Source organism: Elephantulus edwardii, unplaced genomic scaffold (assembly GCF_000299155.1).
Source record: "Elephantulus edwardii isolate Elephantulus edwardi_28Jun2011 unplaced genomic scaffold, EleEdw1.0 scaffold00007, whole genome shotgun sequence".
Taxonomy (NCBI): Eukaryota; Metazoa; Chordata; class Mammalia; order Macroscelidea; family Macroscelididae; genus Elephantulus; species Elephantulus edwardii.
In genome coordinates, this window is record NW_006399757.1 from 28,089,153 (window position 1) to 28,111,718 (window position 22,566).

A 22,566-nucleotide genomic window follows, 5' to 3' on the forward strand; every position below is an offset into this window, starting at 1 on the left:
ATATAGTGTTATTAGCATGAGCAGTTATAAATCCATTGCCTTCCTTACTCTATCTTAATTTTTTTAAATTTAAATTTATTATTAATTTCAGTAAAAATTTACAGAGGCTTTTGATTTCCATTTATTCATTGTTGCAGGACACAATGTTTTGTTTGGGGTTTTTTACAGCAACCTTTACAAAAACATTCTAGCACGATAAACCATTTAAAAATACATCCTGCAAAGAGCAGCTGGTTAGAAAACAAACATAGTAGAAAGTACGTATGTGTTATTTGTATATAAATATAGTATACATATAGATACACACACACATAAGCATATATTCCCAAGAAGATGGTTTGGCCCTGGGATTGTAGTAATGAGCTCAAACATACCTTCTATTATGAAGATGTTGTTTGTGGTATAAAACTTAGAAAACGAAAAAACAAAACACAAAAACCTCACAAAACCCTAATCTTAATAGAGGCAGACTGTCACAGCTTTTTTTTTCCCCAGTATACCATGTCCATGAGATTGCTTTATGTAAACTGCATAATCGTAATCCAGAAATATTAAATATTATATGGAAAAAATGGGATTTTGTGAAATGTTCCTTCTCTAATTCTAATCCTTTGCATGATTCTATATCTTTCTGCAATAAAGTTTCACTCCTTAGTGTCTGGACACAGAATCATTTCCTAGATAATTCTAATGAATGGGTAGATGGATCCATGAATTATTAAATGAAATGGATTCTCAGGGTCAAATAATGTCCACTTTACTTGAAAACATTGACAGATACTGTCAACATACTTTCTGAAAACAGATTCCATTTCACTAATATTCATTCCATCTCACTTTTACCCATACTATTTAAAATATATTTATTGAGCTTTTGCAAATTATGAAAATCCATGAAATAATAACAAGATTAAGTATCTTCTATATTCATTAAATATGTGTATTTTCTCTTAGTGAATTGTCTATTCATTATTATTTGGTTCATTTATCTGTGAGATTGGAAAAATAATCGAAGATAATTCACATTCATGCATTATGACTAAGACGATTATGGCAAATATTCTCTTCAGTTAGTTATTTGTCTTGTACAATGAGCAATTACTGCAAAAAAACTTAACATTTTTACATAATCATTTTTTAACCTTTTTATCTATTCAAAAATTTCACCCAGATTCATTTTTTTGCACCAGTATCCTTATTACATATTGTACACTTTTATCTCTTCTCCTATCACTCAGCAGATCAAGTCTCATGGCATACAGGAGTTTTGTGTATGGTGTTCTTTTTCTGAAATTTACTCCATCTATATTTTCCTGTCTACTTCCCCAAACTGATTTACACATTTTTTTACCTTATCAAGGGATTACTTTATCAAGAGATATATGCTTCTGATCCTGTGTTCAGGGAGTGATATTTTTCTTTATAGACTTTAGAGCAAATGAATTCTTTATAGCTGTTATGTTGTTGCTACTGTTATGTGCCATCGAGCTGCTTGCAACACATAGCAACCCTATGTACAACAGCCCTAAACTCTGCTCTATCCTGTGCCAGTCTCACTGCCTCTGACACACCCACCCCAATTAACCCAGTCACTGAATCAATCCACCTCACAGAGGGTCTTTCCCTTCCACTCTGTCCTTCCACCCTCCCAAGCATGATGTCCCTCTCCAAGGACCTTTCCCTCCTTAAAACATGTCCAAAGTATGTCAGATGAAGCCCCAGAATCCTTGCTTGCAAGGAGTAATCATTAAAATAAATACTGGATTAATGTGATGATAAGGTTTATGTGCCAATTTGATTGTACTACTGTTACTAATCTTTTGATTTCTTGATTGACGCTGCCATTTTATTGATTGTGCACCCAAGGAAAATGAAGTTATTTAAAACTTCAATCTTTTCTCCATCTATCATGATGTTCAGTGGTGAAAGTTTTTTCCCCTTGATTTTGAGATATAATCCACACTGATGTTCATGTAAAATCCAAATGCTTGGTACCAGCAGTCAAGACATCAAAAGACATGTTGAATTCCAGAAATCTGTTGTCAAGGACCTCTCCAAAGTGCTAATGAGCAGATGTAAGGACTAAGATGTTCCAGATCCAAATCATTATCTTTCCGAATACTTCCAGTACATCTGAAAGTTAAACAGTAAATAAGGATACCGGAAGATTTTTTTTAGTTGATGTCTTTGTGTTATGATGTTGGAGAAGAGTATTGAAATAGCATGAACTACCAAAAAGAGGGGGAAATGTCTTGGGAAAGAGCAAACAAAGTGTCCCATAAGAAAAAAGATGGTATCTCACATACTTTGGGAATGTTGTCAGGAAGAACCAGTCCTTGAAAAAGATATTACGGTGGGAAACATAGTGGATCAGAGAAAGAAAGGAAGATCCTTAACAAGATGCGCTGCCATAGTGACTAAAACAATGGGCTTGAGCATGACAGAGATCATAAGGACGGCAGAAGATGGCAATGCTCAGATCTGTTACTCATAGGGTCGCTGAGTCAGAGTCAACTTGATCTAAAAACAACTCTTTATCCAGCTAGTCAATCAAAAAATTACCTGTGTTAAGTAGTTATTTTGTAGATGTGGCTAAAATCTATAATCTGTTGACTTTGAGCGAAGTGATTATTCTCAATAAATTTGTTTGCCTCATCTCATCATTGAAAGGCCTTAAAGTAAAATTATGGTTTTCCTGAGAAAGAAGAAATTCTACCTCAGGTTTGTAGAAGCAATTCTTATTGAGTTTCCAGACTGCTGCCTTTAAGATTTCAGAGCATCAACAACCACATTCAGGTGAACAAATTCCTTGAAACATGTATTTTAATTATATAATATCTAGTTACAGTGTATTATAAACTGTTGTTTTTGATTGCTGTAGTGTTGAGCATGACTCGTAGCAACTCTATGAAAAGAAGACCAGAAGCCTTTCTATAACTATCATTGTTTCTCAAAGTTCATAGAGCTTCCAGAGGCATGTTGTTTAGGAAATGGATGCCACTCCTGCTTCCAAAACTGTTAAATGCTATATATTAGTGTTTTATATATCTTATTCGTTCTATTTCTTTGCTTGATTAATACAGAATCTGTGTTACTGCCTCTACCAGAACTTAGACCAGGAACGTGATTATCTTGATTTCTATTGGTTTTATCATAAAAATATTCTACAAGTGACCAACAGAAAATGAAAAAACCATGATGAGAAAGGTAAACTCTAAAATATAACAAAAATATAGGTGGTGTACATACAGTGATCTTGAACCTCATTCCAGTTTTAACTACTAGCTACTTTTATTGATTGAGAGGCAAATATTTTAAAAAGATCAAATGAACTCCTGTGTATATATTGATGACTTGGATAATTTAACAACTCAGTTCATCTTTTCATTATTTGTTGCCAACATTTACTAAGTGAGAAAAGTGCATAAGAGTACTTTCTTTTATGTACATTTGCTTTTTATAAAAACATCATAAGCTGCTGATTTAAGTATATTGAAGAGTTAGAGGAACCAATTGTGTATCAGAAAAGTATTATTAATCATATTACAAACAAATTAGAATAAGTGATTTTTGAATGTGGTTTTTCTATACATCTATATTCAATAAAACATACAAAGCATATGCTATGGTTTATTGAAAAGCACACAAATCTAAAAAAATGTAAAAAAGCATACTAAAAATATAGTCATATAAAAGTAAATAAGTACATAAACATTTATTTATAAAAGATTAAAGTTTAAGAAGTCATACATAGGAAAAAGTACATAGAGAATTTAAAGGACAATGGCATCACAGAAAAGTAATTAATCATTATTTAAATATAAAGATATTTTTAATACAAAAATATTATATATCTATATTCTACACACACATATAGTTGTCACGTTGTTATGTGCTGTCAGTAATCCTATGAACAGCACAATCCATCATGATGTTGTCTGTGGTCAGTCCAGTGGTCCAGAGCAGTGGTGTTGGAGAAGAGCACTGAACATCCCATGGACTGCCAAAAGAACAAATATGTCTTGGAGAAAGTGCAGTTAGAGTGCTCTTTGGAGACAAAGATGATGAGGCTTCACCTCATATACTTCAGTCATGTTGCTAGGAGGGACTATTCCTTGAAAAGAGACATGATACTTGGAAGAGTAAACAGTTAGCAAAATAGAGGAAGACCCTCAACCTAGTGGATTGAGATGATTATTGCAGCAATGGGCTGTAGTGTGTCAGGAACTGTGAGAATGGCACAGAATAGGACAGGGTTCAGATCTGTGGTTCATAGGGTCTCTATGAATTGTTCTTGACTTGACAGCACCTAATAATAACAACAATATGAAGAGCAGATTAAAATCTTGCCCTATTCCGTGCCATTCTCTCTACTCACAATAGTCAAGCCTATTGTTGCAATAACTATGCCAGTCTATATGCTTGAGAGTCTTCCTCATAATTATGGTGGTCCTTTATTTTTTCACAAATTTTACACTTGTTTATTGGAATCTAACAATACTTTTTAAGGAGGATTTAAAGTTTAAAATACTTTGATGATAGATGAAGCTATTGCTACAATGTTGTATGTAAAAACTTGTATGGGAATACAGATAACATGAGGCAGTATCTTAAATGTTTCTACAGCTTAGTTCAGAAATTTCATTTTTATTGTTGTTATCAAGTCATTGTGCTATCAAGCTGACTATGACTCATCATGACTCTGTGTATGTACAACAGCTCTGAACCTTATACTGTTGTGAGCCAACCTTATCATCTCCAACACACCTGACCCCGTTGCCACAGTCACTGTGTCAATCCATTCCATGCAGTTCTTCCTCTCTTGCACTGATCTTCTACTTTTCCAAGCATAATGCCCTTCTCCAAGGACTCATCCTTCCCAACAATATACCCAAAATATGTGAGACAGAGTTTCAATATTCTTACTTTTAAGGAGCAACTTGGCTTCACCCTTTCTAGAACAGACCGATTTATTCTTTTGTCAGCCCATGGTATGTTAATACTCTTCTCTGTCCTCAGAATGCAAAGGCATAGATTCTTCTTCTGTCATTCTTAGTCACTATACACCTCTAAGCTGCATAGCAAGTAATAGAAAAGATCATAGCATGGATCAGGCACACCTTAGTCGTTAGCCTAACTCTGGCGAGGTTTTTGCAGCAGCTCTTCCCCCAATAGAACTTGTCTTTTAATTTCCTAATGTCTGGTGTCAATGGTGTTGATTGTGGATTGAAGCAGAATAGTTTACAATTTCAATCCTTTATCCATGTATCATTAAGCTACCTTCATTAAAGTTTAATAAATCATCTGAAGCAGTCCTAGCACCATGTACAATGACAGAAACACAAAGATTGGAGGAAAAAAAATAAAAATGAATCATTACTCTTGGGCCATATACATGTAATAAATGATATAATAAACATCTATTGTATATTATCTCACTTAATCTTAAAACTGTCTACCAGAAAGGTTCTACTAATTTTATTTTATATTTTAGATATAAAAAAAGATCAGAACTTCTAGATGTTGATTAGTGTGCCTAAGACCTCAAGTAATAATTTGCATACTCAGAATTCAGATTCAATTTTACCTAATCCTAAACTGCATTTCTTAACCATTGTGCCTCTCTCTATTAATAACTACCTTTTGTCTGGAGCACAGAATGTAAGGAATAAACTATAGTTGAAGGTGAGTCTAAGAAATAAATATTGGAAAAGAATGCAAGTGCTCATACATGCCAGGTTAAAAGTGTAAACTTTTCATTATCTGGACAGTATCATAGTAGTAACAATGCAGATATGACCATTTATGAAGCAGTGATTACAAATCAGACAATGCATTGAGAAGGATTAGGAATAGAGTGAGACAAAAGAGCTAGGACCCAAAATTTAAGGAGGACCTTGGCTTAGGAATGTAAGAGGATGTTAAATGTAACTGTGTTGTGCGGGAATTAGGTCAGGTATTTGGTCAGAAAAAGAAGAGAACAATAGTGTTGGTCTCACTTGCAAATCTTGGGAGCCTGTCAGTTAAGTGATGACTCTGCAAAAGAAATACCTGATAATCGGTTGCAATTAAAAATTGTAGCTCAAAACTCCCAATGGAGCAGTTCTACTCTGTTGCACTGATTCCCTAGAAGTTAAAATCTATTCAATGACATCTAACTAAAACAGATTTCAAACACTAAAGCAAGGTATTAGCAGGACCACCCTGTAAACAGTAAAAATTACTACTCTCTGTAGTGGTTATTCTTGGGGGGGGAAAGACATCGTAAGGTGAAACAAAGAGTCAGTGAAAGAGAGGAAGACCCTCCACAAATGGAATGGCACAGTGAACATTAGAATTGAGTAGAGTGGAAGTCAAAATGATGACACAGCATATGGCAAAGTTCCAGTCTGTTGTTTATAGAGTCATTATGAGTCATAGTCAACACCAAGGTGACTAAAAACAACAATGACCATCCACACTCATCTAATCAATTATTACTACAAGTTGCCATTGAGTTGTTCTCAACCTATAGTGATCCTATCGCAGATAGGAATGAAACACTTCCTGGTCCCGTGCTACGTTGAAGATAAGTTGCATATAAAACTGTTGTGATTCATATAATTTTCATTGGCTGATTTTTAGAAATAGTCAGCCAGGCCTTTCAGTCCATTGTGGTCAATTCAATAGGTTTAAAAAGACTTGGTGAGAGTTCTTTGAAGCCAGTGCTGTAGCAGTTCTCTTAGGCATTCCCAAGAAAATGATTCAGGCACATTTCTGAAAAAATTGATTACTGATCCTCCATTGGTTTTCTGAGGCTGCAAACCAAAGGGAGGAGATTGCCCATCTTATCCCCTAAAAAAGATGTTTGCATATTCAAACCACCAGAAACCCACAGCTCTGGTTAAAGGTGCAATTCTCTACAGATCACTTCATCAGAGGTCCCTATGGGGAAAGAAAGGATATTTTTATATTTTATTTTGTTTTTTTCTATCTTAGGTCAAGTGACAGGGCCTAAAATATCATGCAACATGGCAAACGCTCCTGGAGGTTGAGGTGAAAATGTCGGCTATATGTGCTAACAAAGTAGTTGTTGCTGCTGTTGTTAAGTGCTGTCAAATTGCAGGCGACTCATAGTGACCCTATGAATGAAAGACCTGAACACTTGTATAACTTTTATTCTTTCTCCAGATTCATAGGGCTTTCAGAGGCAGAGCAAAGAGAAATATGGGTCTATAGGGAAAATTTAACCAAACTTGCACACAGTACAAAAAGATAACTCACAGTCCTTGAAATTGTACACCAGGGCATTACACAAATGGATTAATTAAGGATTGTTTAATTATCTTGGCAAGGTGCTTTTTTTGTTCTTTGGATCTAGAGTCCATGAAATTGCATATTTATATATAACTTTTGTCCATTTGATATGGAAATTATACCTGTTTAGTAGAAAAAGAATGCTGAAGTTTATTTGACCTTTAAAACATGACCCCACTTATCTAATAAATTTATCTAATAAATCTTTTATACTCAGAAAATCTTTCCTAATTTTTCTTTAGGAGATAGTGGGTTAGAGTCCACAACTACTCACTTTTTCAAATGCTTTTTGAACTGATTTTACCATTGTGTTACCTTATTTCTCAGCTAAATAGATATTTCACAAATGTTCATTTTATGCTCAAATGAAAGATATACATCATTCTTTAAACTTTATATTGACAATTGAATCTTTCCAATTGAGGCCATCTAAGAAACCTGAACCATCATAAAAGGTATATCATTTAAGAAGCACATGTGGAGGATGTCAGTCATTCAGCAGACAGATGACCAGAAAAATCTGAAGAGTACGAGGAAACTCAGAAATGGCTGCCCAGTAAGGCATTGCTTGAATCACTTGAACTTTATTTCAACATTTCTTGCAAAGAAATGTCTAAACATGCAATAAAATATTTCAAGAGAGTTAGCTTAGATGTCTTGCATTTGTTATTCCAGTGTGAATTCCTCAATGATAAGACCAGCTGTATTATAAAATTTCCAGTCGTACATGTTATGCCTGTTTTGCATTGATCTTCTCCTTCAAGGTAATATTCAGAGATTAGAAACCCCACCTCAGTTGTGAGGAGCGAATCTTAGAAACTTTATGTCCTTGTAGAGAATGGTAAATATGATCTTTTGATTTGTGTTTAGAAAGGTATATTTATTTATGTTTTACTTTTATATACTGGTTTACTTACAAAAAATATACATTGTTTTTCACACTGGATCTTTCTCCTTTCCTTTTCCCAACCCTCTCTCTACCCATCAGATTGTGAGACCTATGATTAAGACACACACACCCACCCTCCCCCTCCCCGCCTTAGATCCTTGCACACATTCTACAATAATGATCTTATACAGTATTTGTCCTTATGAGACGGGGTTAGTTCACTTAGCATAATGCTTTTCAGTCCCTCCCGAGTTAAGTAGTAATTACAAAATTATTGCTCCTGTAAGCTGCATAGTATTCCATTGTGTGAATGTATCAAAATTTCTCAATCCTTTGCATTGTGGTTGGACATTTGGGCTTTTTCCATGTTCTTGCTATGGTGAATAATGGTGCACAAGTTTCTGTTTTTGTTTCAGTTCTCATTTTCTCAGGGTATTTTCAAAGTAGTAGAGATGGGTCAATGGAATTTATGTTCAGCTTTGTGAGGAAATGCCAAACTGCCTTCCAGAGTGATGTACCATTTTACAATCCCACAAACAATGTATAAGAGCTCTTATCTCCCTGTATCCTCTCCAACATTTATTACTTGCTGACCTGCTAAACTTTGCCACTGATACTGGGGTAAGATGGTATCTCATTGTGGTATTGATTTGCATCTTTCTCATTGCCAGTGATTTTGAGCATTTCTTCATGTGTCTTCATTTTATAATTTAATTCATATTTCAATTACTGAAAGGAGATTTTGTTCTAGATTCAAATAAGGAGAACAATTGTCCAAACTGCCTAAATTTAATCAGGTAGAGAAAAAGAAAAAACAACAACACTCCAACATGAAAACAATAAACACCAAGGGGGCGGGGGACAAATATAAAACAGATCAAATGGAATTTTAAGACTAATGGAGAAAGGAACTGCTGCTTTGCTGATTTTCTCTCAGTCAAATTAAAACATTCACTGCTCTCAAGTCAGAACCAAGTTACGGCTGAGCTTCCAGCAAGTGTTAGGAGGCTGTACATTGTACTCTGGAGACTGCTCATATTTCATCCAGGGAGTTGTTAGTGGATTTGAATTTCCAGAGACTAACTACCTTTGGGTTAGAGGTACAATTCTCTAGACCCTATGATAATAGTGCTCCTTGCATTTTCAATACACTGGTTGCATTTTTAAAATCATATTAACTCTAACAGAGATGGGAAAGAGTCGTTATTGATCCTTGTCTGTTTTCCTAACACCTCTTTCTGTCTCTTGCCCATAACTGACAATTCTAACTCTGGTCACAAGCATAGATGTATAAACATAGGTGTAAAATGACTATTTTCTTGGCCACACAGCTTGACATGAGCATGAGTAAATGCAAGTGAGGTCAAATATTAAGCCATTCATAGATTTTGTTTGTTGGAAGGTTTTTTGCTGGCAGTAGTACTAACTATAATTGTTAGAGATAATTCTGGTGGCACTGTTGATAGTTGTTAAATCAAGGCCAAACCTCTCTCTCTAAGGGTTCCAAATACACCAACTCCTCCTTGAGAGAAAGGCTACAAGCTCCTCCCATGCATCTACAGTTTTGGAAACTCCCTGAAGGGTGAGTTGGTTCTGATTGGGCCACAGTGAGATTTTTGAGTGAGTAACTGATCGATAAAAGAGTCTTTTCTGTCCGGTGTTGGAGCTAATAGAATCCATGTCTACAGACACCAATACCCTCTTCTCTTTCATGCAGAAAAGGCTAGCTGCAATCGAAGATAATACAACTGGAATACAAAAAGTTGATTCAAATAAATTCCAAATGATGGCTCGGTCTTGATCCTGTTCTTTCTAATATGAACTCTTCTTTCGCATATTCTCTTACTTCCCATATTGGTTCTATGAGACCATAAACATGTCTTTTCAAAATAAGCTAATTAGACTTAGATATCTATCAATTGCATAAGACAATGGCTACTTAACTGATGATAGATTTGGAAAGATTGAGCATCTTCCTGGAGAGCACTCATGTAGTGATCTGCAAAGACGGACTAGACTCTTAACCTTATCAGTTTGATCTTAACAAATAACTAGTCAATATTGTGAAGGTTCAAGGGCACTATCAATGTTTTTAAAAGGAGAGTGATATGACAGTGAAATGAATGTTCAAAAGAAGAAACTGAGCTTTCTGTCTTCATCTTCCTTCATTTCCTCCCCCCCATTTCTTTGTTTTCTTCAGGAATAATTTGGTCTTATTTTAAATGCATGATTTAGAGCCAAGTTAAGCATCTGCAGGAAAGGCTGTGAGCTCAAAGAAGGCTTAATGGTGGTAAATCAAGGTAGGGAAACATTCAAAGAGGATGTTCCCTTGTATGACGACTCAGAGATGATCAGAGTGAAAGTAAAAAACTAAACCCATTATTGTCAAATCAGAACTCTCTCCTAACTGACATTTCCGCAAATTTTCAGAAGCTATATATTTCACAGGAAAAACTGCCCATTTTTCTCCCAAGGAGCAGCTGCCAGATACAAACCAACTGCTTTGGGGTTGGCAGCATAATTCCCTACTCTCAAGGCCACCGGAGCTCCCAGGGAAGAATGAAGAGGCTACTATTTAAATAAATAGATAGAAAAGGCCCTATTTTCTCGTTCTAACTCCTCTATCTTTTTTCATTGCCCCTTTTCTCCTTTTTGGAGCTCGCTTTTTTGTTTGTTGTTTGTTTGTTTGGATTTTGTTTGTTTGTTTTTGTTACTGCCCTTTCTCCCACACCTTGAAACTTCAAAAAACTAGTGAACTTGCAAAAACATCTCTTGAAAAAATGGTTCTGACAGTTGCCAGGAGGAAATTACACCAGTGAGCCCTAGTTAAGAGGGCTAAAAAATCAGAACAATCTTCAATAATTTCAGCTGAAAGTTGCAACTTCAGAGGTAAAGAGGGCAAGTTCAGCCTGCACTAGACCACAAGGACATGTTGTACACACTTTGCCTGGTACATAAGATGCCAAGCTTGCTTCACTTTGGGAGCTAACGGATCTCCAGGAGCTCCTGGATATATATTCTCAAATAAAAAACTAACTCATTGCCATTGAGTTGCCACAACTCCTAGCTGACCTTTCGTTGGACTTTAGATGTTATAAATCCAATTGGGAGGATTCAAACCACAAGAGTGACGGAGCCTTTGGCTTATCAACACAGCTATCTATGGATTAGGCCACCACAGCCCCGACAAATCCTTTAGCCTCTGAGTCATTTAAACCATTTCTGGTTTTGGCTTTTTCTCCTGGACAACAATCCACCTGTGTTCCTGATGGGCTGTCAGAGACTGGAAGAGATGAGGAGAGTATCTTCAGGGAATCAGCACTTGACTTGAGTACAGAGAGCATCCAGGCCGGACCCAGAGTGAAAGATTTACCACATTGTTAAGCAAGCCTGAAAGCTGTAAAAGGGAGAAATGTTCCTATACCTGAAAGGTAGCTGCCACAAAGCAGACAGCGAGTATTCATTTAAGGAATAAATAAGTGCAGCTGCTGAGTGACAGTTAAGAATATAACCATGACAGAACATCACTCATTCTTGTATAGAATAATATTCTCTGTTCTTAAGGGGAAACATTTTTGTTTCATTAAGCCATGAAGCTATTGCGGATTTGGTTTGCTTGATGAGAGGGCTGTGCTGTTTTATGAATGTTAGTCCTCAGTATCCAAAATCCCACTCTAAAGAAATCCTTAGCACCACAAGAGTTAAGACAAAAGCCGGTGTAACGTAAACATTCCAAAGGCCTTCAGAGGTTAAGTAGGAATCTGGAAATAATTATTGTATTGCTTAAAAAAATAAATCACATATGGGGGGGGAAAGGCAGCAGTGGGGGAGAATTTTCTCTTCTTAAGCATAATGGTTTTTTCCTTTAAAATTTTTATGGACAAAATAATACTTGACTAAACTATCCTCAAAGGTAAAAAACAAAAGAAAAATCATTGTTTCTTAATTATTTTTAATCCTTTTTATAGCTCATCTTGTATTAATTTAAAATTATTTACTACTAGATTATACATATTAATATTATACATCTTCACATTTCAATACTTAAAATTATTCCTTTCCTAGCAAATGCTGCTATGTTCCACTTCTAATTTTTTATAATTTTTCTTATTGCATATGAAATGATTTTGATTATTCTGTAGAAAAATCTATAACTCCTAGCTTTAGGGAAGAAAAAAAGCACAGCTGGATTTATTCTATAGTCACATGTTGTTGTCTGTCTCCCTTTTCTTTCTCTTTTATTATCTTCTAAGCTTCTTGAAGAAGTTGTCTAGACGATCACCACTTCCTCCGTTCGCCCTCCTCCCACTGTAGTCTGGCTTCTGTCCCTACCACCCCACTGAACCTGCTTTCCCCCAGAAACTGGTCTCTTGGTCGTTAAATCAGAGAGAAAATTTTTAGTTCTCAACTTCCTTGACTGTTAAACGCATTTAGCTCAACTGACCCCTGCTTGAAACCCTTCTACCACTTGATTTCCCGCACACTGCATTCTTCCAAATTTCTTCTTAATTATTTAGCCATTTCTTTTCATTCTTGTTTACCCTTTCTTCCTCCATTAGCTTTTGTGGTTGTTTATATTACAATCTATTCATCCAATTGCCCAAATCAGAACACTGGGTTTCATTCTTGACCCCTCTTTTTCCTTCAGCACTCATACCCTACCAATTTTAAATATATCTTCACTCTCTGTCCTCATATCCCTTTTCGCTGCTCCTGCCTTAGTAAATGCATTCATTATCTCTTGCCAAATGATTGCAAGAGCTTCCTAATTAGTCTCCCTGTTTCCAGCTAGACTCCGCACATTCCATCCTTTATAATTGCCACTAGCCTAATGGTATCGTATCACTCCCCTTTAAAAATCTTTCACTGGTTTGCCATTAGTTGCAAGATAAAGCCCATACTCTTTGAAATGGTTGGCATGACAGATTTCCCTTTTATAATACTAGACACAGGCTGCCTTTTAAGGTCACAGATAACAATTCAGTATCAAATCACCTCTAATTCTCTGCATTGCTTTCGCTTCTCTATGTGCCTTTGCATTTGCAGAGACCGTGGCATCTGTTAGGGAATTCTTTTTACCGCTATTAACTGGAAACTCTTATTCACTCTTCCTCCAATTGGTTCTTCTGTCCTCTTTTCAACTCACTTCACATACTTGTCACCCCACAGCTTTTGCAGATTCAGCTCAAACTTCTCTTTGAACTTTAGAACACTCTAGATCCAATTCATTATCAGGGGAGGCTTCACATATTTAATATTTACTCATCATCTTTCTCCCTGAAACTACTTCTTTTTTTAATATTTGCAAAGAAGGCATAATGTAATTGTCTTCTAAAGAAAGCTAGAACTTTCCCCAATTTCCTCTTTTTTCACTTACCCACATAGTCATTTGCTATTTAGTATTATTGATTCTGATATCAATATATCATGCAAACTAGTCCCTCTCCTGATTTGCACTTTCAGTAGTCAAAACCCAAACCTACTTTCTGTTCCTTCGACCTCCATTATCACTCAGTTTTCCTAAGTCTATCACAAACATCCTGCTTAAAAGAGTCTTATTTCTAAACTAAAAATTGAACATATCATGACAGTGCTCAAAATATTTCAATGGCTCTTGTCATCAATAAATAGTATCTAAATTCATTTGAAAAAACTTCCACACAACTTCTTGAAACAGTGGCAGCTACCACAAGACTGGATAATCATTATTTTGCTCTTGAGCTTCAGAAATTTACTTGCAAATATTTTAGGATTGTTGTTGTTATGTGACGTCAAGTCACCTGTGACTCATAGCGACACTGTTGTACAACAGTCTTGAAACCTGCTCTATCTTGTGCCAACTTTACTGTCTCTGACACACCTACCTTCATTACCCCAGTCACTGTATCAATCCGTCTCATCGATGGTCTCCCTTTCTTTCTCTGTCCCTCCACCCTTCCAAGCATGACGTTCTTCTCCAAGGATTGTTCCCTCCCTTTAACATGCCCAAGGTATGTGAGACGAAGCCTCAGAATCCTTACCTGGCTTCACCCTCTCTAGGCTGAACCTGTTTGTTCTCCTGGCTGTCCATGGTATATTCAACATTCTTCTCCAGCATGACAGCTTGAAGGTATCAGTTCTTTTTCATGTCATCTTTAGTCATTGTGCAGCTCTCTGATTCATAGCAAGCAATTATGAAGACTATGGCCTCGATCAGGCACATCTTAGTCTTCAGACTGGTGTCATTGCTGTTCAGTACTTTGGAGATGTCCTTGACAGCTGACTTTCCCAATGCAATATGGTACATACTTTAAAAAACAATAAAGGGAGCTCTGATGGCCTAGTGGCAAGAAGCTGCACTGTAATCCCAAAGGTGTGCAGTTCAAATCCACCAGATACTCTACTGAAGGAGAGCCAATCTCCCCGTGTACCAGTCAGATCCAATTTGATGGTACACACACACACACACACACACACACACACACACACACACATTTTTTTAAAAAGGAGAGAGAAGAAAAATGCAGGGAGCTCTGGTGCCCTAGGGGCAAGAAGCTGCATTGCAATCTCAAAGGCATATGGTTCGAATCCACCAGATGCTTTACTGGAGAAGGTGGGGTAATTTCCTCCTGTGCCAGTTGGATCTGATTCGATGGCAAACAACAAGGGGAAAAATAAAACTTAAAAAAAATAATACAAGGCTAAGGAAAAATAAGAGCTTAAAATAATTTAGATTTTGAAGGGAGAAAGCTGGCAAATGGCCAGCAGCTCTTCCTATGTTGCTATTAATAAAAGAAAATATATCCAACACAACATAATGTAATTTGATAACTAAAGAGCTATTAATACATTTCTTTAGGGGGGAAGATACTTTGGTATGCACTTTGTAAGTATTTGGCACACCTACAATTATTTTTCTTTTTTATTAATTATAAAGTATTCCTCTAAAGAGGGAAAAACTCTAAAGTTGTACAGTGGTTAAAAAAAATAAAGAAGAAAATGAACTTAAAGGACTGAATGTTAATAGTTAAATTCGTTCTTCTGCATTACACAGAACATCATTGAAGCAAATTGATATTTTTGAGTCTTGGCGATGCTCCAGACACAACAGGACCAGCAATGAGTTTTCTCCCAACAATCCAGGGAATGCAGTGAGAGCTTAATCTGGGCTCAGTTAATGATATGTTTGTAAAGTACTCTGTTGATGTTTTTTCCTCATGCCTTTATTTTTAACATAAATGTATACACTCTGCTGACTGTGGTGCAACCACAGACATGTCCTCTAAACTCCATGGCAGCTCTGTTCCTGCATTTATTCAACAGTCAACAAATATTTATTGAACACTTGGATACCACAAGATGCAATTCCGACCTTCATGAAGCATACATTCTAGTAAGCAGCATCTATGGAACATGTATTCTGTGCTAGAAATAGTGTAAAATGTTGCACTTGTATCCTTTCAGATTTCACACCATAATTAACTAGTAGTCTAGTAGGTAAGTAAGGAGCTCTGGTGGCCTAGTGGTAAGGAGTTGTGCTGGCAACCCAATGGTACGCGATTCAAATGCAACAACCACTCAGTGGATGAAAGATGAGCAGTCTTTTCCCGTGTATATAACTGTTTCTGTAAACTCACTGGAAGGTCATTGATGAGTAGGTTCCAACTCAATGGTACACACAGAAGTAGGTAAGGAGTTGTGCTGATAACAAAATGTAAGTGATCTGAGTCCATTGCTGGCTCTGTGGGGAAAAGATGAACAATCTCTTCCTGTATGATTCAAACATCTGAAAACCTGCTGGTGGGTCCACTATGAGTTAATTGCAACTTGACAGAGTTGAGTTTTTATTGATTACTCTCAAGAAAGTAGAAACAAAAAGAGAAGAGTCCTGTCCTAAGGTCATATTTCTACTAAACAGTGAAGTTGGTACTTAAGCCAAAGTGATTTATTCCCAGTGTGTTTGTTAAATTCATAAAGTCGACATCAGACCTCGTTAGCATGACCTGACTTGCCTTCCTTCTGGCTTTCTAACTCCTTCACATTTTATCCACGGGAATCAACTGAACACACTTTCATGATGTTGCATGTGTTTTTCTCTCTCATTTTAAAGCTCACTTATTTTAAATCATTGAGGAAAAGCTCCCTATTATTAAAGTACAATCAATTGTTTTAGCCCCAAAATAATCAAAGGGAATTCAGTGCTCTCCAAATTCATTGTTTGTCTTAAGCAAGTAACTTCTACTGGTATTTTAACATTTTTAGAAAATAATGCTTACCTATTGCACAATAAAAGAAAGTAACACTTAAAATAGGTAAATCACTTAAAATGAAAATCACTTTTGAAGAAACAGAATTATGATCAGCTACGTATAAAGGACTGAAAGAATAGTGGTCAGTATGTTCTCCCAGATCAGTGAATATAATTCATTTTACAACACTTTAATCCTACTTTCCCTCTTGAAACAAAATGAAGAGGTTGAACCAGTTATCTGAAGTGTCTCCTTTGTCCTAACTACTTATGCGTTTGAAAATGAGTTAAAGAATGAGTATTACTTATTTCTAGTCAAGCTTTCAGCGATTACTTAGAGAATCAGGCTGAGTGGCATAGATTTTGTCCAATTGCTGTGTGAGTCAGATAGATTTAATAGAGAATAAAGCCTTATATTCCTTCCATCCCACCCTTGCAAATACTGTTTTAACTGTCAAATGAAAGTACAATGCTAGGATAAAGAGTTTAAGTGTAGTTAATTCTCTCCATCCCAAATAAAATCAAACCCACTTTCACTGAATATGTCAACTAGTGGTGACTTTGTATTGCTCAAAGTATTTCCAAAGCTATCAATCTTTTAGGGACGTATACTGTTCCTTTCTCTAGTGAGGCCCCTACTTGGTTTGAACAACCTACCTTTTCCTTGTTGTTGTTGTTATGTGCTGTCGAGTCGCTTGTGACTCATAGCAACCCTAAGTACAACAGCCCTAAACTCTGCTCTGTCCTGTGCGAATAGCACTGTCTCTGACACTCCCATCCCAATTAACTCAGTCACTGAATCAATCCACCTTATAGAGGGCCTTCCCCTTCTGCACTGTCTCTCCACCCTCCCAAGCATGATGTCCTTCTCCAAGGACCGGTCTCTCCTTACAACATGTCCAAAGTATGTTAGATGGAGCCTCAGAATCCTTGCCTCCAAGGAGCCACCCGGTTTAACCCTTTCCAGGACGAATCTGTTTGTTTTCCTAGCAGTCCATGGTACTCTCAATACTCTTCTCCAGCACCACAGCTCAAAGGCGTCAATTCTCCTTCTATCCTCCTTGGTCATTGTCCAACTTTCTGATGCATAACAAGTGATTGCAAAGACCATGGCCTGTATCAGACACACCTTAGTCTTCAGAGAGACACCATTGCTCTTCAGTACTTTGGACAGCAGACTTTTCCATGGCAATGCGCCTTTTAATTTCCTGGCTACTGCTGCCAAGAGTGTTGACTATGGAGCCAAGTAAACTAAAGCTGTGAACAATCTCAGTCTCTTCACCATCCATCCTCATGCTGCCAATTGGTCCAGTGGTGAGAATTTTTGTCTTCTTGACATTGAGCCTCAATCCATATTGGAGGCTGCAGTTCTTGACCCTCTGCAGCAGGTGCTTCAGGTCCTCCTCAGTTTCAGCAAGCAGGGTTGTGTCATCCGCATAACACAGATTGTTGATAAATCGTCCACCAATCCTGACCCCACATTTCTCCTCATAGAGCCCAGCCTCCCGGGTAATCTGTTCTGCATACAGGTTGAAAAGGTATGGAGATAGGATGCATCCCTTGTGTATGCCCTTCCCAATTTTGAACCATGCAGTGTTCCCTTGCTCGGTTCTGACAACTGCCTCCTGGTCCAAGTATAGGTTTCGCATTAGAATGATCAAGTGTTCTGGAATTCCCATTCTTCTCAGAGTCAGCCACAGTTTGTTATGATCCACACAGTCAAACACCTTTGCATAGTCAATGAAATACAGATAGACATTCCTCTGGTATCCCTGGCTTTCAGCTAGGATCTATCTAACATCAGCTACAATATCCCTAGTACCATGACTGGTATCCTGGTGGATGGTGGAGCAGGGAAATAAATGGGTAAAGACAAGTGTGCCAAAGGCAGGGACAACGCTGATACTAATGGTTAACTCCACAATAAGGGATATACCTTTCACTTTTTCTATAAAATGCTGGTCTGTCTAATACTTCTCTAAATCTGAGCATTCAGATTAAGACAGACTAAGAAGAAGGATTGGCCATCCACTTCTGAAATAGCAGGCCTCTGAAAACCCTATGTATGTACCTTTTCCTTAGCTACTGAATAAACCACTGTTTGTTTTAACCACCAGGATATGAATGTTCCAATGCTCTGTTGTTGTTGTTGTTGTTGTTGTTGTTGTTGATAGCCTTTGAGTCAAGAGTGACCCTATGATCAAAAGGTCTGAAGCCCATCAGCAACTATCAACATTTATCAAAATTCACAGAGTTTCTGGAGGCACATTGTTTAGGAAGTGGATACCACTCCTGCTTCCAAAGCAATGCTCCGTAGGGAGTACTATTGAATTTCCTTGCATTCTACAAATCTTTCAACTCATTAATCTTTTTTCACTTCTGTTTCTATATGTCCTTTTACAATTAAGAATCTTCTGATTTTACTTTTCTAAACATCTTTAAGATATAAAAATTTTACTATATTTTATCATATTACCATCTAAGTGAAATATACCAAAAAAGGCAAGGACAATTAGCTGGAATACCATTGTGTGCTCTAAAAATTATCAATAGAAAGTAAATTTGGACAAAAAGTAATATAGTACAAGACTTCTTACAAGGGATCTTCAGCCAATACTGGAATGGGTGAAAAAAATCCTATAGGAAAATATTATTCGTTATTGGAGATATCTTTTTTATAAACAAGTGGATGACTTGAAGCACTTGCAGAAGGTTAAACACGGCAGCCTTCAATATGGATTGCATCTCAATGTCCAGAAAACAAAAATCCTCACCACTGGGCCAAAAAGCAACAGCATGATAGATAGAGAAAGTATTAAGACTGTAAATGACTTCATCTTGTTTGCATCCAGTCAATACATTTGGTACCAACAGTTAGGAGATATGGAGATGTATTGCATTGGGAAAGTATACTCAGAGACCTCCCCAAATCATCTAGGAGCAATTATGTCTGTTTGAGGACTAAAATGTACCTGGTCCAGGCCTTGATCTTTTCTGTCACTTGCTGTGCATCTAAAAGTTGGGCAATGAATAAGGATGACAGAAGAAGAATAATGTCTTTGAACTGTGGAGCTGGAGAAGAATGCCAAATATACTATGGACTGCGAAAAAAACAAACAGATATGCTCTGGAGAATTTATAGTCAGAGTGCTCCTTGGAGGCAAAGATGATGAAGCTTTGTCTGACATGCTTTGGGCACATTGCCAGGAAAGGCTGTTACTTGGAAAGCAAATATCATGTTTGGAAAGGTGGAGGTGTAGCAAGGGGGAGGAAGACCCTCACAAAGGTGGATTGAGTGCTCGCTTCAGCAACATTTATAGTGAAATTGCAAAGAGACAGAGAAGATTAGCATGGCCCTTGTGCAAGGATGACATACAAATTCATGAAGCACTTCATATTTTTTGTCACTTAAGGAAAAGAAAAGGGTAGATTGACACAGCAACTGAATGTGAGGATGGAACAGGATAGGACAAGGTACATAGGGTCATTATGAGTTGTATTTGACTCAACGGCCTCTAATAACAACAATAAAGCTCCAAGTAATGGAAAATATTTTAATGACTATGTTTGTACACATTTCTGAATTGCACACATATGTCATTTTTTTAGAATCTTATGCAACATATAACTGATACTTAATTTTAAGTGACATTTTTCTAGAGCTGATTTCAGAAGGGGGAAAAAAGCTTTGAAATAAATAGTTTAGAACTTTAAGAAGTAGAAAGTGTTGCAGCTAAAATATTTTCTGTGGAAGAAATTATAGGTTATAACATTTATTTAGTGAAGTTGAGCTTCCCCTGATGCCTTTTCATTTCTTGATTCAGAGAGTAGGAAATAAAGTGCTTTATGCCATTTAAAATTGTTTTAAACTCTTGCATGGAAGTCAAAACAGTCTCATGATTATTTTTTTTATGTTTTGCCTATGTTAATTGCCTTAAGGAAATAAAAAAGAAAAAAAAACCTGAAATTTTATTCTGAGCCTTATGTACATTAAAATAAATCTCTCATTATTGAACATTTAAAGAATATTCTAGCTCTACTGTAAGTGTTCTTGGGGCTTAGTGGGTGAGGCACTGTGCTGCCAACCCCAAAGCAGGCAGTTCAAGTACATCAGCAGCTCAGATGGAAAAGATGGGCCACAATATTCTCCAGAACATTTATTTTCTCTGAAAACCAGATGGAAGGTCAGTTAGTTATTTTCAAGTTGATGGCACATACCAACAGCAATTTATACATAAAATGCAAATAACTATTAAAATATACATGTAAGTCTCCTTCTTCTTCATAAAAAACAACTGTCATCTTGTTTTTCATATTTTAACTAATATGTACTTAATGTATTTCTAAAAATAGCAAATATCAAAGATATTTCTGTTAGCTTTCCTATATGTTTTTCCTTTGGTTTTTGCAGGTCATGCTAAATTTGAGGTTAAGAAGAGCAACAAACTTTCTTTTAAATGTTAATATATTCTTTTTATATACTAATTTATTCATATATTGCCAAATGGGCACAATGTGTGAGAAGCAACCATGATATTATACTTGAACATCAGTGCACAATATTTGGACTCTATTAGAATAGAAATGAAAAGTATAAAATATGCTTATAAATGTCAATTATGCTTGAGTAATAATTTTAATAAATATATATGCAAGAAAACCTGGGTGTTTGCAAACAAAATAATACATTGTAGCTGAATTTAAATGGGCTTATGTTTGAAAATGGAAAAAATAGCTAACATTTACTGAGTGTTCACTGACAAAATTTCATTCATTCAATATTCACAGCTTCTCTAATAGGCATATTATCAATTACCTTAGTTTTAAAAGAGAAAATGAGGTTCTGAGCGATTAAGTAGCTTGTGCAAAATCCTGCACCTAGCAAATGATAGCACACAGATTTACAATCAGGTAGTTTGCCTCCTGTACAGGGCTTCATGCTATTTTATATAAAGTTGTTTTGAGTTAGAGTTGATTTTGTCATCAAAGAGTTTGCTTATAGATCTTACATTCTTTATGATCTATATTTGGTTTCTCTATTTCATTCATTGTTCAAGATCAACATACTCATCAACAAGTCTTGCTGGTCCTCTTTCTAAAATATATCCTAAATCCATGCATTTTTCTTCATCTTCATTGCTATCACCTAAGTCAAAGCCATTTTCATCTCTTGCCTATAGAATATAATAATGTTGTGTGTACCATTGAATCAGAACCAACCCATTGCTGATCCTCCAGTGGGTTTTCAGAGACAGTTAATTACATGGAAGGAAATTGCCCATCTTTCTAGTATGGAGCAGCTTGTGGATTCGAACCAAATGCCTTCATGATTACAGGACAGTTTCTTACCACTAGTATTATGTAGTCTCCTTTGATTCCTTTTTCTCTGGCCTCCAACTGAGAACTCTAGTTGTTCATCTAATAACTATTCTTTTCTTCTCTTTAAATAAACTGAAATTTATGTTCAAAACAACCAACTAGCCTCCTTTGCACATAATGTTGGCCACACACTGTAATGGCCAAAGGGTTGTAAATAGCAGATGTGAAGTGTCTGGAAAAGTTGCCTAAATGGACACTGATTCGATGGTAGAAGTCCTTCTTGTGCTTTGGCCTTTTTTCTGTTAGCTCAAATTGAACAAATACCTTGTAACTGAAGTTGTTATTGACTATGAAGCATATCAAAATTCAAATTCTCTACTGTCAAGTTGGTTCAGACTTATAGTAACTATCTCTTGGGTTATATAGGTTGTAAATAGCACCCATAGGACACTTCTTGGCTGTCTCTGAGGAGCTTCTGGTGAGTTCCAAATGCTAAAGACGCGTAGCCTTTAACAGTACCACTCGTTGTACACTGTTATTAAGTAGCATTGAGTTGACTACAGCTCATAACAGCACAATGAACCTCCGTGTCCTATCTTATGCCATCCTCGTCATGTCTGACATCCTTGAGACGCTTAATACAGTCCCTGTAGACTTATATCTAGAATTTATAAAATACTTGAGCACCACAACAAGATAAAGGTGAATAATCCAATTGAAAAATGGGCACAGGATATGAACAGACACTTCACCAAGAAAGACATTCAGATGGCCAACAAGCACATGAAGAAATGTTCAAAATCCCTATCCCTGAGATACAAATCAAGACAACTAT